This window comes from Lacerta agilis, chromosome 6 (genome assembly GCF_009819535.1).
Source record: "Lacerta agilis isolate rLacAgi1 chromosome 6, rLacAgi1.pri, whole genome shotgun sequence".
Classification (NCBI taxonomy): domain Eukaryota; kingdom Metazoa; phylum Chordata; class Lepidosauria; order Squamata; family Lacertidae; genus Lacerta; species Lacerta agilis.
In genome coordinates, this window is record NC_046317.1 from 31,814,905 (window position 1) to 31,832,279 (window position 17,375).

The window sequence follows — 17,375 nt, forward strand, 5'->3', positions numbered from 1 at the left end:
CTGACAGTTCTTAATGTTATACATACTCCCATTATACTACCAGTGGAGGAGGCTGTTACAAATTCCTATTGCCTCAAGCTGAACATATGTCTATGTGCTTCATTGCATATGAGCTATATATTAATATCCAACTTATACCCACATGCTGGATTTTTTTTTTTAAAAAAAGAGTGGGACTCATTATAACATGAACAACCAGGTTAGTGACAATTCCATTGATTTTAGTAATGCAGCTCTACTATGAAGGTTTTGTTTTGTTTTGTTTTGTTTTTTGGTGCCTTCCCCAATCTAGTGCCCTCTAGATGTTTTGGACTACAACTCCCACCAGTCCAGCTAACACAGCCATGCTGGCTGAGGCTCATGGAAGTTGTAGTCCAAATCATATTTCTAGAGAGCACCAGGTTTGAGTAGACTACCTCAAGCAAAACACATTGACAGCTTCTGGCAGTGAGCTGTCTTCAGATTTATTTCTTGTTTGTTTTACCCTTCTATAAAAATAATAATCTGACCCATCTTGGTGTAATGGTGGTCAGGCTTTGCTGTCTGCTTGTACCACCATTTTGCATCTCGCTGTAGTTGGTGAATCTCCAGATCTATCCAGACTGAACTCTGCATTTGCTCCTGACATAGACATTAAGGCTTGCTATTAAAATCAAACATGAGCTGAACAGAACGTTAAACTTCCTTGCATTTTTCTGTGGGAAAGTTGAAGCTTAACTCCAGCTCATGATCCAGCACACATTCCATTTAATTTATCACACACATAAGTAGAATTATTCATTTAGCACCTGATACTCAAAAATGTAAGTATGCACTTGACTCCATTGGAAGCACTCTTAGCTCTAAGTTAGGTGCATATGCACGCATGACAATATCGGAAACTTACTTTCAGGGGGGAGGGATCCGTGTGGTTTCTAGACAGATAAGAAAATAAGCTATGAAGAAACTTTAATAAGAGTGTTACCCAAAGGGAGTATTTGAGTTCAGTGATTAATGGCAAGGATTCTGCTTAATTGCAACAGTAATTCTACTTAATTGGGACTTCTTCAGGCTATGGAGTGATCCTCAGCTGTTTTTCTTGAACTTTTACTTTTTTCTCTAATCTGATTCTCCATAGATATGCATGTAAATATCTGTTTATACTCTATATAGAACTTCTTCAAACAATCCAAGGTTTTAACACAGTTTAACTATGCTGATGGAAGCAATGCTTGTAGTTCGCACCTGCAATTTTCAAGACAGGAGACTGTGTAGTGCAAGTCTCAGAAGTAGGTCTCACTGTTTTCAATGGCACTTATTCTCTAGTAAGTATATTTGGTATTTCAGTCTTAGGGCAGAAGCTAGAATCATTCAAATTATGTTTGGAAGTGTTGTTGGCTTCAATGGGAAAGAGATGGACCTCTTTCTTAGCTTTGCTTTGAGAGAAAATACAATTGTGATTCTTCTGGCTTGTATGATTCTCTTCTCTATGTTTCTCTTTATGTATCCCCGATCAAGGGTGCATTTAGATGGAAGTTTATTCCATTTCCCCAACATTTCATTGTTCATTTCAGTACTACGTTTGAGCTTTCACATGACGTAAAAGCCACTTCTGGAAATACAGGGGAATCTAGTGGAAGTTTACCGTAGTTCTAATTTCTGTGTTAATTTGTTCCAGAAACAATCCATTAGCAACCCCATAAACAGGAAATCTTGAGAGCAAAATTTGGGATTGTATACCAGCATACAGTTCTTTCCTGCCAGTATCCATGGGTGATTCATGAGGAACAGAAGCACACATGTATGAAAAGATTGGGGGAATAGTGACATGGATGCTTGCTGTTTTGCAGCCCCATACCCACTGGTGTGAGTGAAATTTAATGTGACATGCTATTGGTCAAAAAGGCACAGTTCTGCAACAGGTACTGCACTGCTAGAGGAAGATTAGAAAATGGGACAGAAGAGCTAGCATTATAATCAGGAAAACTAAGGCAAAAATTCCCTGCATCTGAATGCACCCTAAGTCTGCATGCTCTTTAAGGAAAGGAGTGCTTATTCTAACTCTCTGGCTGTCAACTTCATGCCACATTCTTTGGAATAATCCTGATCCTCTTTCTAATCATAGTTAGAAAAAGAAGCCCTTGAAATATTACATGCAGTATATTTGTTGCCCTGCTTCCTCTGCAGCTATAAGTGCCATAATCTGCTTGAGAAGATCTTTTGTTTCCTTCTCTCTCTCTCTCTCTCTCTCTCTCTCTCTCTCTCTCTCTCTCCTGATAACTAGCCCGTGTTTTCAAATCTAAGCAACAGAGATCAAACATCAAAAAGATGGTGGAGTTTATCCAAACAGAACTAAGCCTTCTGGGGCTGCCAGCCACCCTGCTCAGAAGCCCCTAGTAGATGAGCTGCCACTGGGCTGTGTGCCACAGTAGCTGCAATTTAATATCACTCATCAGTGAAAAAACACCATACACACCCGAATAGAGCCCTCAGAACAAGCGGGGGGGGGGTTGGCCAAAGAGGATAGGAAAGCAGCTTACACCAGCACCAATGGCAACATTATTTTGACAAGATAAAGCACCAGAGCACTAAAACTGAAACCGTTGCTTCATTATTCAGCCAGAGACAAAGGGATGGAGAGAGGAGAGGGAAGGGGGTTGGGGTTGGGGGGGAGAGATATAGCAAAAGCAATTTCGGTACCTTCGGCGAGTCGGCAACAAAAAAAACCAAAGGCACTTCCTCTCTTGATGTTGTACTAGAGCGACGAGCCAGCATGACTGTCCCCAAGGAGCCATGACTAATGACACTGAAAAGGATCAGTTTCCCCATTCAATACTGTAAACTTTTCCCCCTCTTTTTTTACAGAAATGCTAGTCAGATGCCAAGAAAAGATGCCTCTCGTCATGGGTGTCTTTTTGTTAGAGAAAGAGGAGAGAGAACAGAACTTTGCTTAGTGATCATTATGTTCCACTGATGTATAAATAAATGGAGAAGTAAATACAAAGAGTGGAATTTGCACAGAAATGGACTTTTGTGGACTGGGACAAGTTAGATTTATTATAGTTTCATGTTTGTTCATCCTTGATGCTTCCCCCCCCTTCATAGAGGCTTGGGGGGAGGGAAGGCAGCTACCATTCCACTATATAAGAGATTTCTATTTGCCATATACATCCATATTATCCAAATCGTTGTTTGATTGCTTTTAGAACTTATGATGATCAGAAATCTATTGGCAAGAGGCTCCATTACATCCATCCCTGGCATTGTCCTATATACAATGCAACACTCTTGGCCAATTATCTGGCTAAAAACCGATGCTACTATTTTGCAGTGCTCCATGAAGGCGCTATAATTTGAATGTTGCTTATAATATGGATCAAGCTGATTTGAAGAGCTTATGTGCTAGTCGCCACCAGGAATTCTGCTGCTGGTATGAGGATTCTGCAAATTTAGACTTCTCCAACTGACTGGCCACTGGAAAGTAGCTTAGCAAATATTCTGTGCATTAAGCAAAATTGAAATTTCCACTAAAATGCTAATGAATTTTTATGACTCCTGTTGTTGTTTTTTTAAAAATTACGAACTGCTTTGTTTGTGAATTGGAAAAATAAATTGGAATTCTGAATTGGAGAAATGAGCAACAGAGAGAAACTGAAAGTGACAGATCTGCCCAAAAGACCCCTGAATGAGATTATGTCATGACAGTATAACTTCAAGGCATTCTAAGGTTTTTGCTCTTCTTGGCATTCAGATAAGACTCAGATTTAAAACATTGGAAAAGGTTTTCTCCCTTTCACAAAGAACACTCACACCCTCTGTCTTGGCTTTCTTGTGTAGCCGGTTTCCAAATCCCTGGTGTGTTTTTACATGGTAATAGAAAGAACAACAACAAATAAAATCTTTCTGAATTGCAGTCTGCAGCAACAAGTGTTCCTAAGAAATTTCATGGCAGGAAGGGCATTCTTCAGGCTAAAGTGATTACAATGGAAACATTCAAAATCAATTAGCTGCTGTTTGGGACCTGGATAGCAGCTTTTCAGTAGAGATTTGGCCAGTGGTGCTGAATGTATAGAAGTGGCGGCTAGGTGGTCCCAGTTTGCCTTGTGGCCTTTCCTTCCTTCTGCTTAGAGCAGATCTGCAGAACATGTGCTATTAGAGTGAGCCAAAAGTAGTTTTAAAAGGTTCTCTATAAATCTCAAAACATGTTTGGCAGAATAAACACACTGAATGACCAGTTTGGTGCAGGAGCACATTAATTTAAAACACATATTCCATTAACTTCTGGTTGTTTACTGGAGGCAGAGATTAACATGCCCATTCTCTTCAGCAGCTTGGAATAAAGAGCTCACACCCAAACATGGGTGCCTACCAAATTAGCATATGCACAGACGTGCTATACTATCTCTTTCATGTGATGTTAAGCACAGATACAGTCCCATGATATAGCCCTATTAATGATAACTTGGTATACTCTTCTCCAGCTTCATGAAGATTTCCAGTCATGCCTCACAGTATACAATACAGATACATTGTATAATTATTTCCCATTTCAATTCACATTTAATAATTATACTTAACAGAACTGTGATAATGCCTTTGGTTGACTGAATGAAAGCTGGAGAGATATGTGAGAGAGAGGGGAAGGAAGAGAGGGAGAAGATGCATGAGTGTATAAAGTTCTTCCTTTTGGGTGGCTGGAATGCAGCCAACTGTACAAAAGAAGCTCCACCCACTTTGTTCCACCAACTGCTGGCATGTGGCTCAGAAGGTGGCCCACAAGGGGATGAGGCCCTTGGATTGAAAAAGCTTCCACATCCCTGTTCTGCAACATAGTGGATTCATCAGTCATTGTTACACTCAAAGGCACCCAGGGTTCAGTTTGGTTGGGATGCATAATTGTTTGGATGCAAGACAAGGACCTCTCACTTACGTTTACCTAATTCCATTTTAAAAATTGGTCAAGAGTGATAGCAACAGCAACAGCAATCTGTGATTGGTTCAGTAAGAAATGGAAATGGAACCAACAAGAGGAGGATTTGAAATTCCTAGAAGAAGAAAATAATAATAATTAGCAAAGGATGTACAATATTTAAGCAAAATTATTTCAGAGGGTATCCAACACTGAAATGGAAATAAAATAAAACAAAATATAAAAATATAATATTTGTTATTCAATTGTGGCTTTGATTTTCATTCTTATCCACACTGATTACAATCTTGATTTCTTTAAATAAATTCATTTTTCATTAAGATAAAGATATTTAGTAAGAAACTTTTGGGTTTTTTTTTTTCCCAGGCACTTGAAGTTCTGCAAATGGGTCATGGTGACTCAGATACTATGGCAACAGACCAGCTATGAAATAGATAGTTTCTTAGAAGATGTAAAATAATGGTATCATGACCTTCTTGATATGCCTTGTGGTCTTTAAAGTACTTCAAGATACAATAGCTTGGATACTTGCACATTTTGAGGCATATTTCCAGTCAGATTCCTTGAATCTGTGTAAAATTAGAAGTAAATTAATGCAGTGCACATTCTTACATGAAGCAAATACGTGTAGCCTGGCAAGTGTTAGAATTTTCAGCCCAGTATAGATTTTGTAGGTCAGAGTCTAATAGCTCTAGGCAAAAGAAAGTGAATACATGTCAAGTGGTGGCACATGCATTCTCCAGTGGAGTCCCTAATGAGTCGTCAAATCTCTGGAACTGCATAATTAGAAAAAGAGATGCTAGATCACCCTCCTTTGGAAGAATTACCTTATGTGCATGGGTGTGAGAGAAGATACCAGAAATTAATATATGAAAAGCTATTCTAAGGTCACCTAGTTCAGCCCCTTGTACTGAGACAGGATTAGTTATGTCCAACTAAAAGCCCTTAAAATTACTCTGTGGTGAAGCAGAATGGAAGTCACGGAGGGAAATGAATGCATGTAAACAGAGAACGCGAAGAACAAGTATGCACCAATCTTACAAGTAGAGAAATTCAGAGAGATAAATTTAGTTATATTTAGAACACCTGTGATCTAATCAGTGAAACTGTTGATGATCTTGTCACTTACATCTCTGCAGTGAAGGGGATACGTCCATATTTCTGTAGAAGCTTGTCAGTTTTACCGCTGATTCTTGCAGCCTTTGAAAACAATTCTGGGAGTTCGAGCAATATGTTGTCCACTTCAAAGGCTGCAAAAAGTACCGTTATAACTGACAAACCTGACTCCTTTCAATGTATGAATGCAACGGACTATGGGTTTCAAAGCCCCAGCAACAGTGAAAACTGTCAGGATACAAATATCATCAGGCTTTGTGAAAGGATTTGCCTCACACTTTCCACAGATGGGGAATGAAACTTTTAAGGAGGAATCTCTCTTTTGATCTGTAACAATAATGTTAGTAACACAGTGAAGGAAGCATGTAGGAAGGATTACAATGAAGGTGCGTTCACTCTGTTTCAAATTGAGAGGGGGAATGAGTAGACATGGCTGAACAAATGAGCACTTTCAGTGAACAATTTGGGAACTGTTGCCAAATGAAATCAGTGCCCCAACACCATTTGCTATTGTGCATATGATTTGTTTTGGATCATATATCACAAATAATAATAATAATAATAATAATAATAATAATAGATTTTTTTATTTATACCCCCGCCCTTCCCCGCCAAACCGGGCTCAGGGCGGCCAACAACAAAACATAAAACAATTAATTAAAATACAGATTAACAATACAATTTAAAATTTTAATTTAGACTGAGCCTCATTTTTAAGTAGCCCACGAATCAAACCAAAAGAATGAAACATCAGGGTTAAACTGAAACCAACCCAAAGGCCAGGTGGAACAGCTCCGTCTTGCAGGCCCTGTGGAAAGATGCCAAATCCCGCAGGGCCCTGGTCTCTTGTGACAGACCGTTCCACCAGGTCGGGGCCAGTACTGAGAAGGCCCAGGCCCTAGTTGAAGCCAACCTAGCATCCTTGTGGCTCAGGACCTCCAAAAAGTTATTATTTGAGGACCTTAAGATCCTACCCGGGACATACCAGGTGAGGCGGTCCCTCAGGTACGAGGGTCCTAAGCCGCATAGGGCTTTAAAGGTCAAAACCAGCACCTTAAACCTGACCCTGTACGCCACCGGGGAGCCACGCATCCATACAGCCACAGCCTCCAAGCACTGTCACAAAACCTGCCTCAGATAATATCATAGCTTATTGGGTATTTGCAAAACCAAAACCAGATTGGAAGTACAGTGAGACCTCAACCAGAATTTCCATGTAATTCAGACTTTAGATATAGGAAAAGGGATACTGTTTAGACATTGTAAATGTATGTTTAGAAGTCCTGTCTTTTTGTGCCAGTACATAACTTCCAGCTGGAAAAGGAGGTATATGTTTGAATAGTGAAATTACATAAATAGTGTGAGACCAAGCTATTTGATTTCCTTTTCTTCCCATATGATCCTGTCCGCCTGCTGAGCTGACCTTGGAGGTTTTGCTATGTGTCTCACCACTTCCAGAAGCACAATTGGTTGGGATGCAAGACAGGGACCTTTTGATCATGGCCCCAGAGATCTGGGGAACTCTCATCAACAAGAAATTTGACTAGAAATCTCTCTTCTATCTTCAAGCCAGTGGCTAAAGGCTTCTCATTTCATATTCATGTGGGTTAAGGTCCTGTCTCCCGGTTTTAAATACTGAATTGTGTTACCCTGCTTTCAATTTTAATGTATGAAAAATATTTTAGATTTTTTTAAAAAACAATTTCATTGTGTTTTATGTATGTTCTGATCTTTATGTAAGCCATTTTTATAAATGTAATAAACAACAAACCTTGACACAACAACACTAAAGATCCTTCCATAAAACTAGCACGTTTGTCTTCCTGCAACATCCAAATTTTCTTAAACTCAGATATATTGATTAGTTTGTTTGGTTTAATTCTGAGTTGGCATGGATGATGGCTGAGCATCCAATAAGGAAGTTTGAACCTCTCTTTTGAGTCAGCAGTGGAGAATCTTTGACTCTCCAGTTGAACTTCGATTGCCATCAGCCCCAGAAAGCTGCTCCTCACTCATACATAAATACATATCCTTTATGTTCCTCACTCAGTGGAGCCAGCATTAGAGAGAAACTGTTCAAAGTCTCACAGGACTCAGCAACATCTCATGAGGTATTTCCCATTGTGACCCAACCATCTTGACACTAGTGGTCATCATGTATCTGGCCAGGTAGCAGTATTCGCTTTGCCTTCTGTTTGAAATGCAGTGGCTGATGCACATCAAAGCAAAAGAGAAAATAGCTCATCAGCTATCCATTCATACACATACATTTCCTGTATCTGAATTTTATGGGGTCCTTGAATGGATGGATGTGTAGTGGAACTATGTCTCATCTTCATCTCCTCATAGCTTTTTATGCTGCTTTTTCTCCTCTTTATTATGGGTGAATTTTTTAAATAATCAATTTAGCTTTAGGTTTAGATTTCCAGGATCAAATATTTGACCTCACTGGGTTTCCATAAGGAGATTAGCTTCACTGCCACCTGCTGTAGTACTACTTTCTCATCTATTTGGAGATGTGTGAAAGTGATTTGGAAGCAGCATGCTTGTTTGTTCAGTATTGATAAGGCATGTAGTAATGATTAAGAATCCCTGCAGACATATTACACCAATAAAATCTGGCATGCATACACTTCAGTCCAGTACAGATTTATTATCTCTAAAGTTATTCGTAAAATGTAGTGCATAGCATGCCACTAAAGACATTTCCCCCCTTAAAAAAGACACCAAAGACTGATTGACCTTCGGAGAGATAAACATAGCCAACCTAGTCTTGAAATAATTATAATTTTTGCCATTTAATTGCATCGCTTTGGGGTGGGGAGTGCAAATGAGTGGCCTATTTTATAGCTCTAACTGGGGCTATTTATGTTTAAAGAATGATGAAAGGCCATTTATAATAATTACCTTAATTTAGCCTATTGACTTGATAAGGAAATGTTAGCCATATTTCCATGAGACTCTTGTTGCTATTAAAGGGCAAAGACACCACATGGTACTAGATTTGCCTGTGAAACCCACAAGCAGGACTCTAGCACAAGAGCACTCTCTCTTCCTGTGGTTTCCAGCACTGGTATTGAGAAGCATTGCTGCCTCCAACTGTGGAGGTAGAGCTTAGCAACCATGCCTTGTTGTTGTTGTTCAGTCGTTCAGTTGTGTCCGACTCTTCGTGAACCCATGGACCAGAGCACGCCAGGCACGCCTATCCTTCACTGACTCCCGCAGTTTGGCCAAACTCATGTTAGTAGCTTCGAGAACACTGTCCAACCATCTCATCCTCTGTCGTCCCCTTCTCCTTGTGCCCTCCATCTTTTCCCAACATCAGGGTCTTTTCCAGGGAGTCTTCCCTTCTCATGAGGTGGCCAAAGTACTGGAGTCTCAACTTCAGGATCTGCCCTTCCAGTGAGCACTCAGGGCTGATTTCTTTAAGAATGGATAGGTTTGATCTTCTTGCAGTCCATGGGACTCTCAAGAGTCTCCTCCAGCAACCATGGCTAGTAGCCACCAAAAGCCCTGCATGAATTTGTCTAATCCTCTTTTAAAGCCATATAGGTTGGTGGCCATAACTGCTCCTGTGGGAGTAAGTTCCTGCATTAACAGTACTTTCTTTTATCTGTCCTGATAATGACTGCTTACCGCCATCATTGAGGAGGAATGGAGGTAACAGTCCAGCATGGCTATGGCAAATTGGAGCAGCCTCCCGGCTCAGGCGTGGCCAGGGGAGGACATGATATCCTCCTTCGCTGTGCACACTGGCTGCTGTGACTTGTCAAGAATCACACAAACAAAGATATCCAAGAAAAATATTGTATCTGAAAGACTATTGTGCCAAATGCTTTTGTGACCAAGAATCCACTTCACCTAATTCATTGTATCCCAGTTCATTAATAATTCACTGGGTGGCCTGGAACAAGATATTATCTTCAATCTGGGCAAGTTATCATGAGGCTGAACAGAGAAAATCATCCGTCAGTGTGGTGTAGTGGTCAAGAGCGGTGGACTCGTAATCTGGTGAACCAGGTTCGCATCCCTGCTCCTCCAAATGCAGCTGCTGGGTGACCTTGGGCTAGTCACACTTCTTTGAAGTCTCTCAGCCCCACTCACCTCACAGAGTGTTTGCTGTGGGGTAGGAAGTGAAAGGAGAATGTTAGCCGCTTTGAGACTCCTTAGGGTAGTGATAAGGGGATATCAAATCCAAACTCTTCTTCCACTTCCGTCCTCTTCGGAAGAAGGAAGTGAGATGTAGATAGATAGATAGATGTGTGTGAACAAACAAAAATAGAAGACTTGTCATCTTTGACCTCAGTGAAGTCAAATTTACTGTTCTTTTGGTTAGATATGTTTGAGTATCACTATGAAATTTAATCACTAGATGGCACTGGACTTTGTGTGGCTGTTCTGTTCTTGGTTGAGAGAGAGAGTGAAAGTTATTGTCTAGCTTCTTCACTGGTGTGTACTCTAAGCCATCCATGGCAGTACAGACTTAGAAAACTATCATGGTCTTCAACATCTGGAGCTAAGCAGGTCTGGGCCTGATGAGTATTTGGAACATCACTTGAGAACCACTCATTGACTTGCTTTGCAAACTTGTTATGCAGATATATTGTATGATACCATTGGCCTATTAAAGGAAAAGCATGAAAGTTTTACACACAACAAGCAAACCATCCAAGTTCCTTGGAAGAAAGGTGAGATTAAAGTGTAACAAATATATGTCCAAATATGATGAACTATTTCTCAATGGCATTGGTAATAGGCTGTTTTAAAAGCCCATAGTTTATCTTTATATTCAATGGACAGTTTGTACATTTATAAACTCCATAAGTGTTATTGATTAATCAAGCTTGAAAAATTCATAATAGCACAAAGGAATATCCATTTTTCAGTGTTGATTCTGAGAAGATTCTCATATTCCATGCCCAATGCTATTTTTGTAGGAAAAAAGGTGCTGGAACTCACCATGAACACCTCCCTTGTTCTATTATAATGGCAATGGCGCCAAACCTGAGAAGAGCTGAAACTGAGTTCCGGTGAGTTCTGGCTAAAAAAGCCATGTTCATGCCTTTGTCTGAGGGGTGTGTGTGTGTGTGTGGTTAAGGGTAATGGACATTGAGTGGTTAATGTATGTAATAACTGGCCATTGTACTCATTCACCATATCTGAAGACCTTATTTGGAGTACTGTGGCTAGTTTTGGTTGCTGCAGTTTAAGAAGGATATATGTACGGTCAATGAAGATGGTCAGCTGTGTGGAAAACAAGCCCTGTGAGAAAAGGTTGATGGAACTGAATATGTGTAGCCTAGTTTTCCAGGGTCCAAACAACATGGGGCACCTTCATAGATACAAAAGGTTACTTGCATGTCAATATCCCGACCCCTCCCGTGGTGAAATAAAGACACAGGACTCAACAAGTAAGCTTAATGGGCATGAAAAGGCCACAACTTTATTGGTTACGGATGTTGAGTGGTATTGGCTTACGCATTGGAACTAACCGACTATATCCGACTCCAGTATGTCGTGCTGGCAGTCTGGGAAGGGTTAACCACCAATGGGAGAGCCCTGCTGCTGCACATCAGCTAGGGACTCACCCTGTGGTCACCGATATACGACGTGCCTTTGGCCCTCACCTACCACGGCTTTGGACAGGGACACGCCCCCCGGACTCATTTAACGAAGTACCCTTCAGCATTTGGGGGAGGTGATGGCCCAACCTCCCCCCCCCCACCTTCAGCCTTCCCGAGATAATCCAATGCCTAACTGCCAATCGAGCCGAAAAAAGGCTTGCCACCAATACCCTCACACCTGCAACCAATACCTAATAGTAAGATATCAGCAAGCCACACATCATTTCCACCATTTGAGAGATGTACCCCCCCCTCCTTTCTATGGGCGGAAGGGGCTTTCTTCAGACAGACAGCTTTCACAAGTTGGAAAGTAGCTAAGGCAGAAAGAGGCTGGGTGAGGTGGAGCTAGTTTCCTTTAGAAAAGCCACCTCTTGACACTCCACCTGAAGAGGGCTTATATTTTTAAAGTGACAGGCAATGGAGGCTGGTGTACTACGCCAAAGGGGCACTGCCCCACCAATCTCAATCTGTCTTCAGCCAGCCACACAAATTTATCATCAGTCAAGTGGTAGCTCTTCCTGTTATTAGCTATTGGCCTCCTTGCTTTCCACTCCACCAGCTTCAGTGAGTCTCAGCCACCACTGGCAATAGGTGACTGCATTTCTAGGTTCTCCTGGGATGCTTGGAGCTCATTTAAAATAGGTTCCATCTCGCTACTGAAAGTCTGGCAGACTTGGTATTACTGGGTATTTTCCTCAGGGACAATTCTTTAGTGTCTGTAGAATTTTGAATCCAACTTCAGGAAACTGATGGATCTTCTGAAGTGGGTACTGAGACTTCTTGTAAATAGGCAGCTAGAAGATCCCTGCTGTCCTGTTTGGATCATCTTTCAAGTAGAGGCTGCTTCTTAGATATTCAGTGTTTATTTAAAATGTGATAGATGGCAGAGAACAGTACAGTCTCTTATGAAGAACACACACTGCCACGTTATAAAACAAACAGTTATTAATCACTTTTATGGCCCTTTTGAGCTCGTAGTGCTTTACAGTAATTCTTTCGGATATCCTCACAACATATGAGATTATGATTCCACTTTTCAAATGGGGACTTGCAGTTTAAAGATACTAATTCGATTAGGATCAGCCAGTTTGTTCCTAGGTGAGCTGGAATTTTAAGCAATAGTCAGGAAAGTTCAAACCTTACCGCCAGCTTTGCACCAGCAATGCCGTAATTCAGAAAAAATAAACAACAACAATTAAATGAGCAGAGTAAGTGCTGCTGTCCATAGTGCAGGGAACAAATGCATGTTTGCACTGTAAAATGAAGCTTATTTGTTATGCAAAACTGAGAATGAAATATTCTTATTCAATGTGCATTCCGAAGACACATCTGGGCTCCTCAAGAGCTTCATGTACCCTGCTTTGAGCTCCATTGGTTTTCAAACTGCATGATTTAACTCATACAAAGACTTTTCAAAGCCTATGCTTTGCAAAAGAAGCTTCACTGGAAGCATCAATAGAACTTACTTAAGTTTATTAATTTCTTCAGGTCTGCTCTGAGCATGGCCGGCTTAGATGGCTTTCACCCATTTATCTCAATAGCACTTGGTCAAAAGAACTGTTTCCATATCAGTGACGCTGATGCTGGGTCCATTTCTTCCACCATGTGTGATGGTAGGTTCCAGGGGCAGGCCTACCTGGATCTATCTTCACTTGCTTTTTGGTCTGCTGTGAAGATAGTTTTACTTGATCAGGCCAGAAGCCCCTCTCCTTGCCTTACCTGTCTGATCTGTATACAGTATGATACTTTCATATTAGATTGCCTTTATTGTTGATATTCAGTTGTGCAAGCCATCCTGATAATCTTAGACAGCTGGTTTTTTAAAAAACCGAAAATAAAAATAAGATATAAAGTGCAGGACTGGTCAAAGTGATAAATATGTATTGTTTGTTCCAAGCACAATTTATAATCTGGAACAACCATGCCTTGCCATTGTGAAAAGCTGTTGGTTGGATGGATGTAGAAACCCATGGTGCTTGCTCTTTCATCTGCAAATTGAATCCTCATTTGTGCCAAATACCACCTTTTAATTTATCGCTTTGGGCAGATGCCAGGAAACAAGAATATCTTAGATGCCTGACACAATGCCTAGCTGCTGCATTATTAAGATTTAGTAGACCTCAACACTCTCTTTTCATTATTCAGTTCCAAAAAAAGCGTTCATCTACCTCATCTGAAGCTTCTGACTCAACCCAAGGGATTATACTCAGGTAATGCAACAATGAATTGGCTGTGTGACTGGCAGGTTGATGACAAGTTTCCTTAATATAATCAATATTTCACACATGCAAATGCAAACACACACAGAGAGAGAGAAACATGTAGACAAGAACATCAAGTGCTTTGCTGCAAACAGATTCCAAATGCCCAGCTTTCATTAGGGGAACTCTATTCCATACAGTCATAGCCCTTATAGGGAATGAGTGGTACCCCATCATAACTGTGTGCTGATGGTAGTGGAACAGGGAGGCAGGCAATTTTCAGCAGTCCTCCTCCTCCTCTGCAGCACCTTGTAATGCACCCTAACCCAAAAGCTGTCTCAAAGAGTCCCCCAATCCTTTGAAGCACAGTCCAACCACCTGCTTAAAGCAGGAAATCTAAAAGCTGGTTCTAGTGCATGATTTTCTTTGCTTCCTTTACTAGGCTTTATTTTCCATAATTTTGATATGTGTACAGATGATCCCAGATCCTAATTGTCAATTCTGTATTATTGTTAATATATCTCTTTCTATGTATCATTCTAAGAGTCATTGCTGAATGTGTGCATGCAGTTCTCTAGCTTCCCTACCAGCTATTTTCAGATAGAGCAGCCAGCCTGGCTATCACACATTTTTTGAAATTATTTTTAAACAATACGTTTATTTAGCTAAAATGCTTATATATGTTTTAGGGGTGTGCTCTGTGAATATTGAACTGAAGCAGACTTCTATAGATATGTTTTGGACCCCCTCTGAAGTGAAGTGTGTCTTCTCCAAAGCAGTCTAAAGCAAAGTGGGTTCATCACAAAGCTTTGGGTGTGCTTCAGAGCTTCATAGGGTAGCAAGGCAACTGTCACCTTCAAAGGAGAGCAGGAGAAGGGAGGCACGCTGAAGATGAGCTTCTCCTTCCAAGCCTTCCTTCCATGTCTTACAGGAGTCTTCTTCTCTGTAAATTGCGGGAAATGGAAATTGACTGAAAATTGAAATTGCAGAAATCCTTGACTGAAAATGCTGGACTGGACTTACATAATGCACTGGGAGGAAGATGCAAAGAAAGAGAGATGTGCAATGCCAGCTTTATTCTGTCTAACATACAATTTACCAATGACACAAATTATGTTGAATAGTAGTAGCAGTGTGCATGAGAGTTAAGAGCAGAAGCTGCCTATTTTGGAAATTTCAGAAGCTAGTGACTGGCGCACTCCATAATACTCAAAAGGAGAGCATCTCTCCTTCCATTATGAAATGGCCAAAAGAAAATGGTTGTCCACACTGCAGCTTTTTAGCCTCTTTTATTATTAAGACCACTTAATAATAATAATAATAATAATAATAATAATAATAATGAATTATTATTATTATTATTTGCAGATTTTGTTGACAGAATTTTAAGGTTGTTTTCAATTAACCTAAAAAATCTCTCTTGCTGTATAATAACATTGTATGGATGTTAGCCAATTGCAGTTTGTGAGCTGCGACATGACAGAGCAGCAAGTAGGAGGCCTTGACTGGCAGTGCGGGGGCAGCTCAGGTAAGGAGTACATGTGGCAGGTGGTCTAGGTGAATTGCAGAGGACCAGCCAGGACAGGGCATGGTAGGGTAGCTTCACAGCAACGGTCCTGTTCTGCTGCTGCTGCTGCTGCTGCTGCTGCTGCTGCTGCTGTGTGCCTCACTCTCTTCCTACAAGCCTGGAAATCAGGCCAGACATAAACAAACACCAAAAATATGAACAATGTATCCTGCACTCTCCCTTGATTCGATCATTAGCTGTACTCCATAATAAGCTAATAATTTAAAAGGATGCTGGAGATAGGGCTCTGGTTTTTGGCTATTATATTCAGATTCAATATTTTATGTTTACTGACATTTTACTTAGCTGTTATAGAATATGACTGTATTGGTTTAAGAGATAGTTATAGTGATTTTCACAGAAACTGCTTGGATTTCTTTTCCTCATAATTGAACCACCTATCAGATCAGCCTAATGATAGGAAGATGTCTATAGGATGTAAGGCTGTAAAATTTTGGCATCTGGCACAAAAAATGTGTTTCTCTGCATTCGAAAGCCTTCTGTATTTAGTACTGAACAAACAAATGGGCACTATCATTTCTGAAAATGCCGATCATCTGTAGGGAATCATTCGGCTGAATCCATGCAAGTGCAAGTAACATACACACACACACAAACAGAAGGGAACTCGTGCTTTTGAAGCTACCTGCCTGAATTTCCTGTTTGCTGGAAGTGAAGCAGCAAGTGTCTCCTGTATTAGGATTTCTGGGACAGGACCATCCATGTTCCAGTTTACTCATGTTCTACACACAACTGGCAAAATAATAATAATATGCACCTGGTTGTTAGAAATTAGAGCTGCAAATTAATGGCCTCTCGGAATTTGCCACCTGAGAGCAGAGAAATAGGAATGGAGAGATTTCACAAAATCCCTTCAGAGGGAGGAGAAATTCTCTCAGTTTCTTGAAGATGGGGTTCACCATTGGCACTGGTACAGTTTATTACTCCCTCACTCACTCCCCCCCCATACACACTGTGTGCTAGCCTGTAATTGACAGCAACAACTCTCTTGATAACCATTTTGTATCCTCTGCGATGCCAGACTAGCATTGTTCCAGGATGTTGTGGTGTGTGTATGTGTGTGTGTGTGTGTGTGTGTTGCGGGGGTGGTGGGGGTGTAATGGAGTCCCCCAGCAAAACTGAGCTATTTTGCAGTTCAGCTCTATCAGGCGGAGTGTTGTTGTGCTCAGGTCCTGCTTACAGGCTTCCCACCGACATCTGGTTGGCCACTGTGATAACAAGGTGCTAAGCTAGATTGGCCTTTGGTCTGATCCAGCAGGGCTCCTTTTATGTTCTTAAATCGTTAGTAAGTGGAATACATTTTTTCCCCTTGCTCAGATGGTCCATGTCAAGCTGGGTAATCAACAACATCTCTAAAGCAATGCCGATTATGAGTATATGCTGTCTGCCTAAAGAATTTAAGCTTGTGGCAGTTTCATGGGACACAGATCTATTCAACAGCTATTCAGATTCTCTGAGGGAAAGGCAGTGGTCCTCTGAGTACAGGTGATAGAAGGCAAACAGAGAAGGCTGCTTTCTGCACAGCCAGACTGTACATAGGTGGTCACAGACAGAAACAGGATAGTGGACTAAATGCATCTTTGCTCAGATACAGTTCTGCTTTTATCATGTTCTTAACCCCCAGACGGCTGCAAATAAATAATGCTCACCCACTATCAAAAGCAGGTATAAATTTATAGTGTTTCTCCCCCCTTTCATGTGCACTAAAATGGTTTGGCTGATAGTTATGTCTATAACAGAACAGAGTAAAATATTATACAAGCGCTTAAGCTTGGGTGGCTTGGGGGCTCTTGCAAGAAGAAAAATGCTTTTGAAACTCAAAGCAGCTGATGCTAAAGAGGATCTGTGGCATGCCTGTGACTCTGAAAGAGAAACATTTTTTTGCCTCTTTGAAGCTCCCATTTGTCCTTTGACTTTTTTGTTGTGTGTGTGTGTGT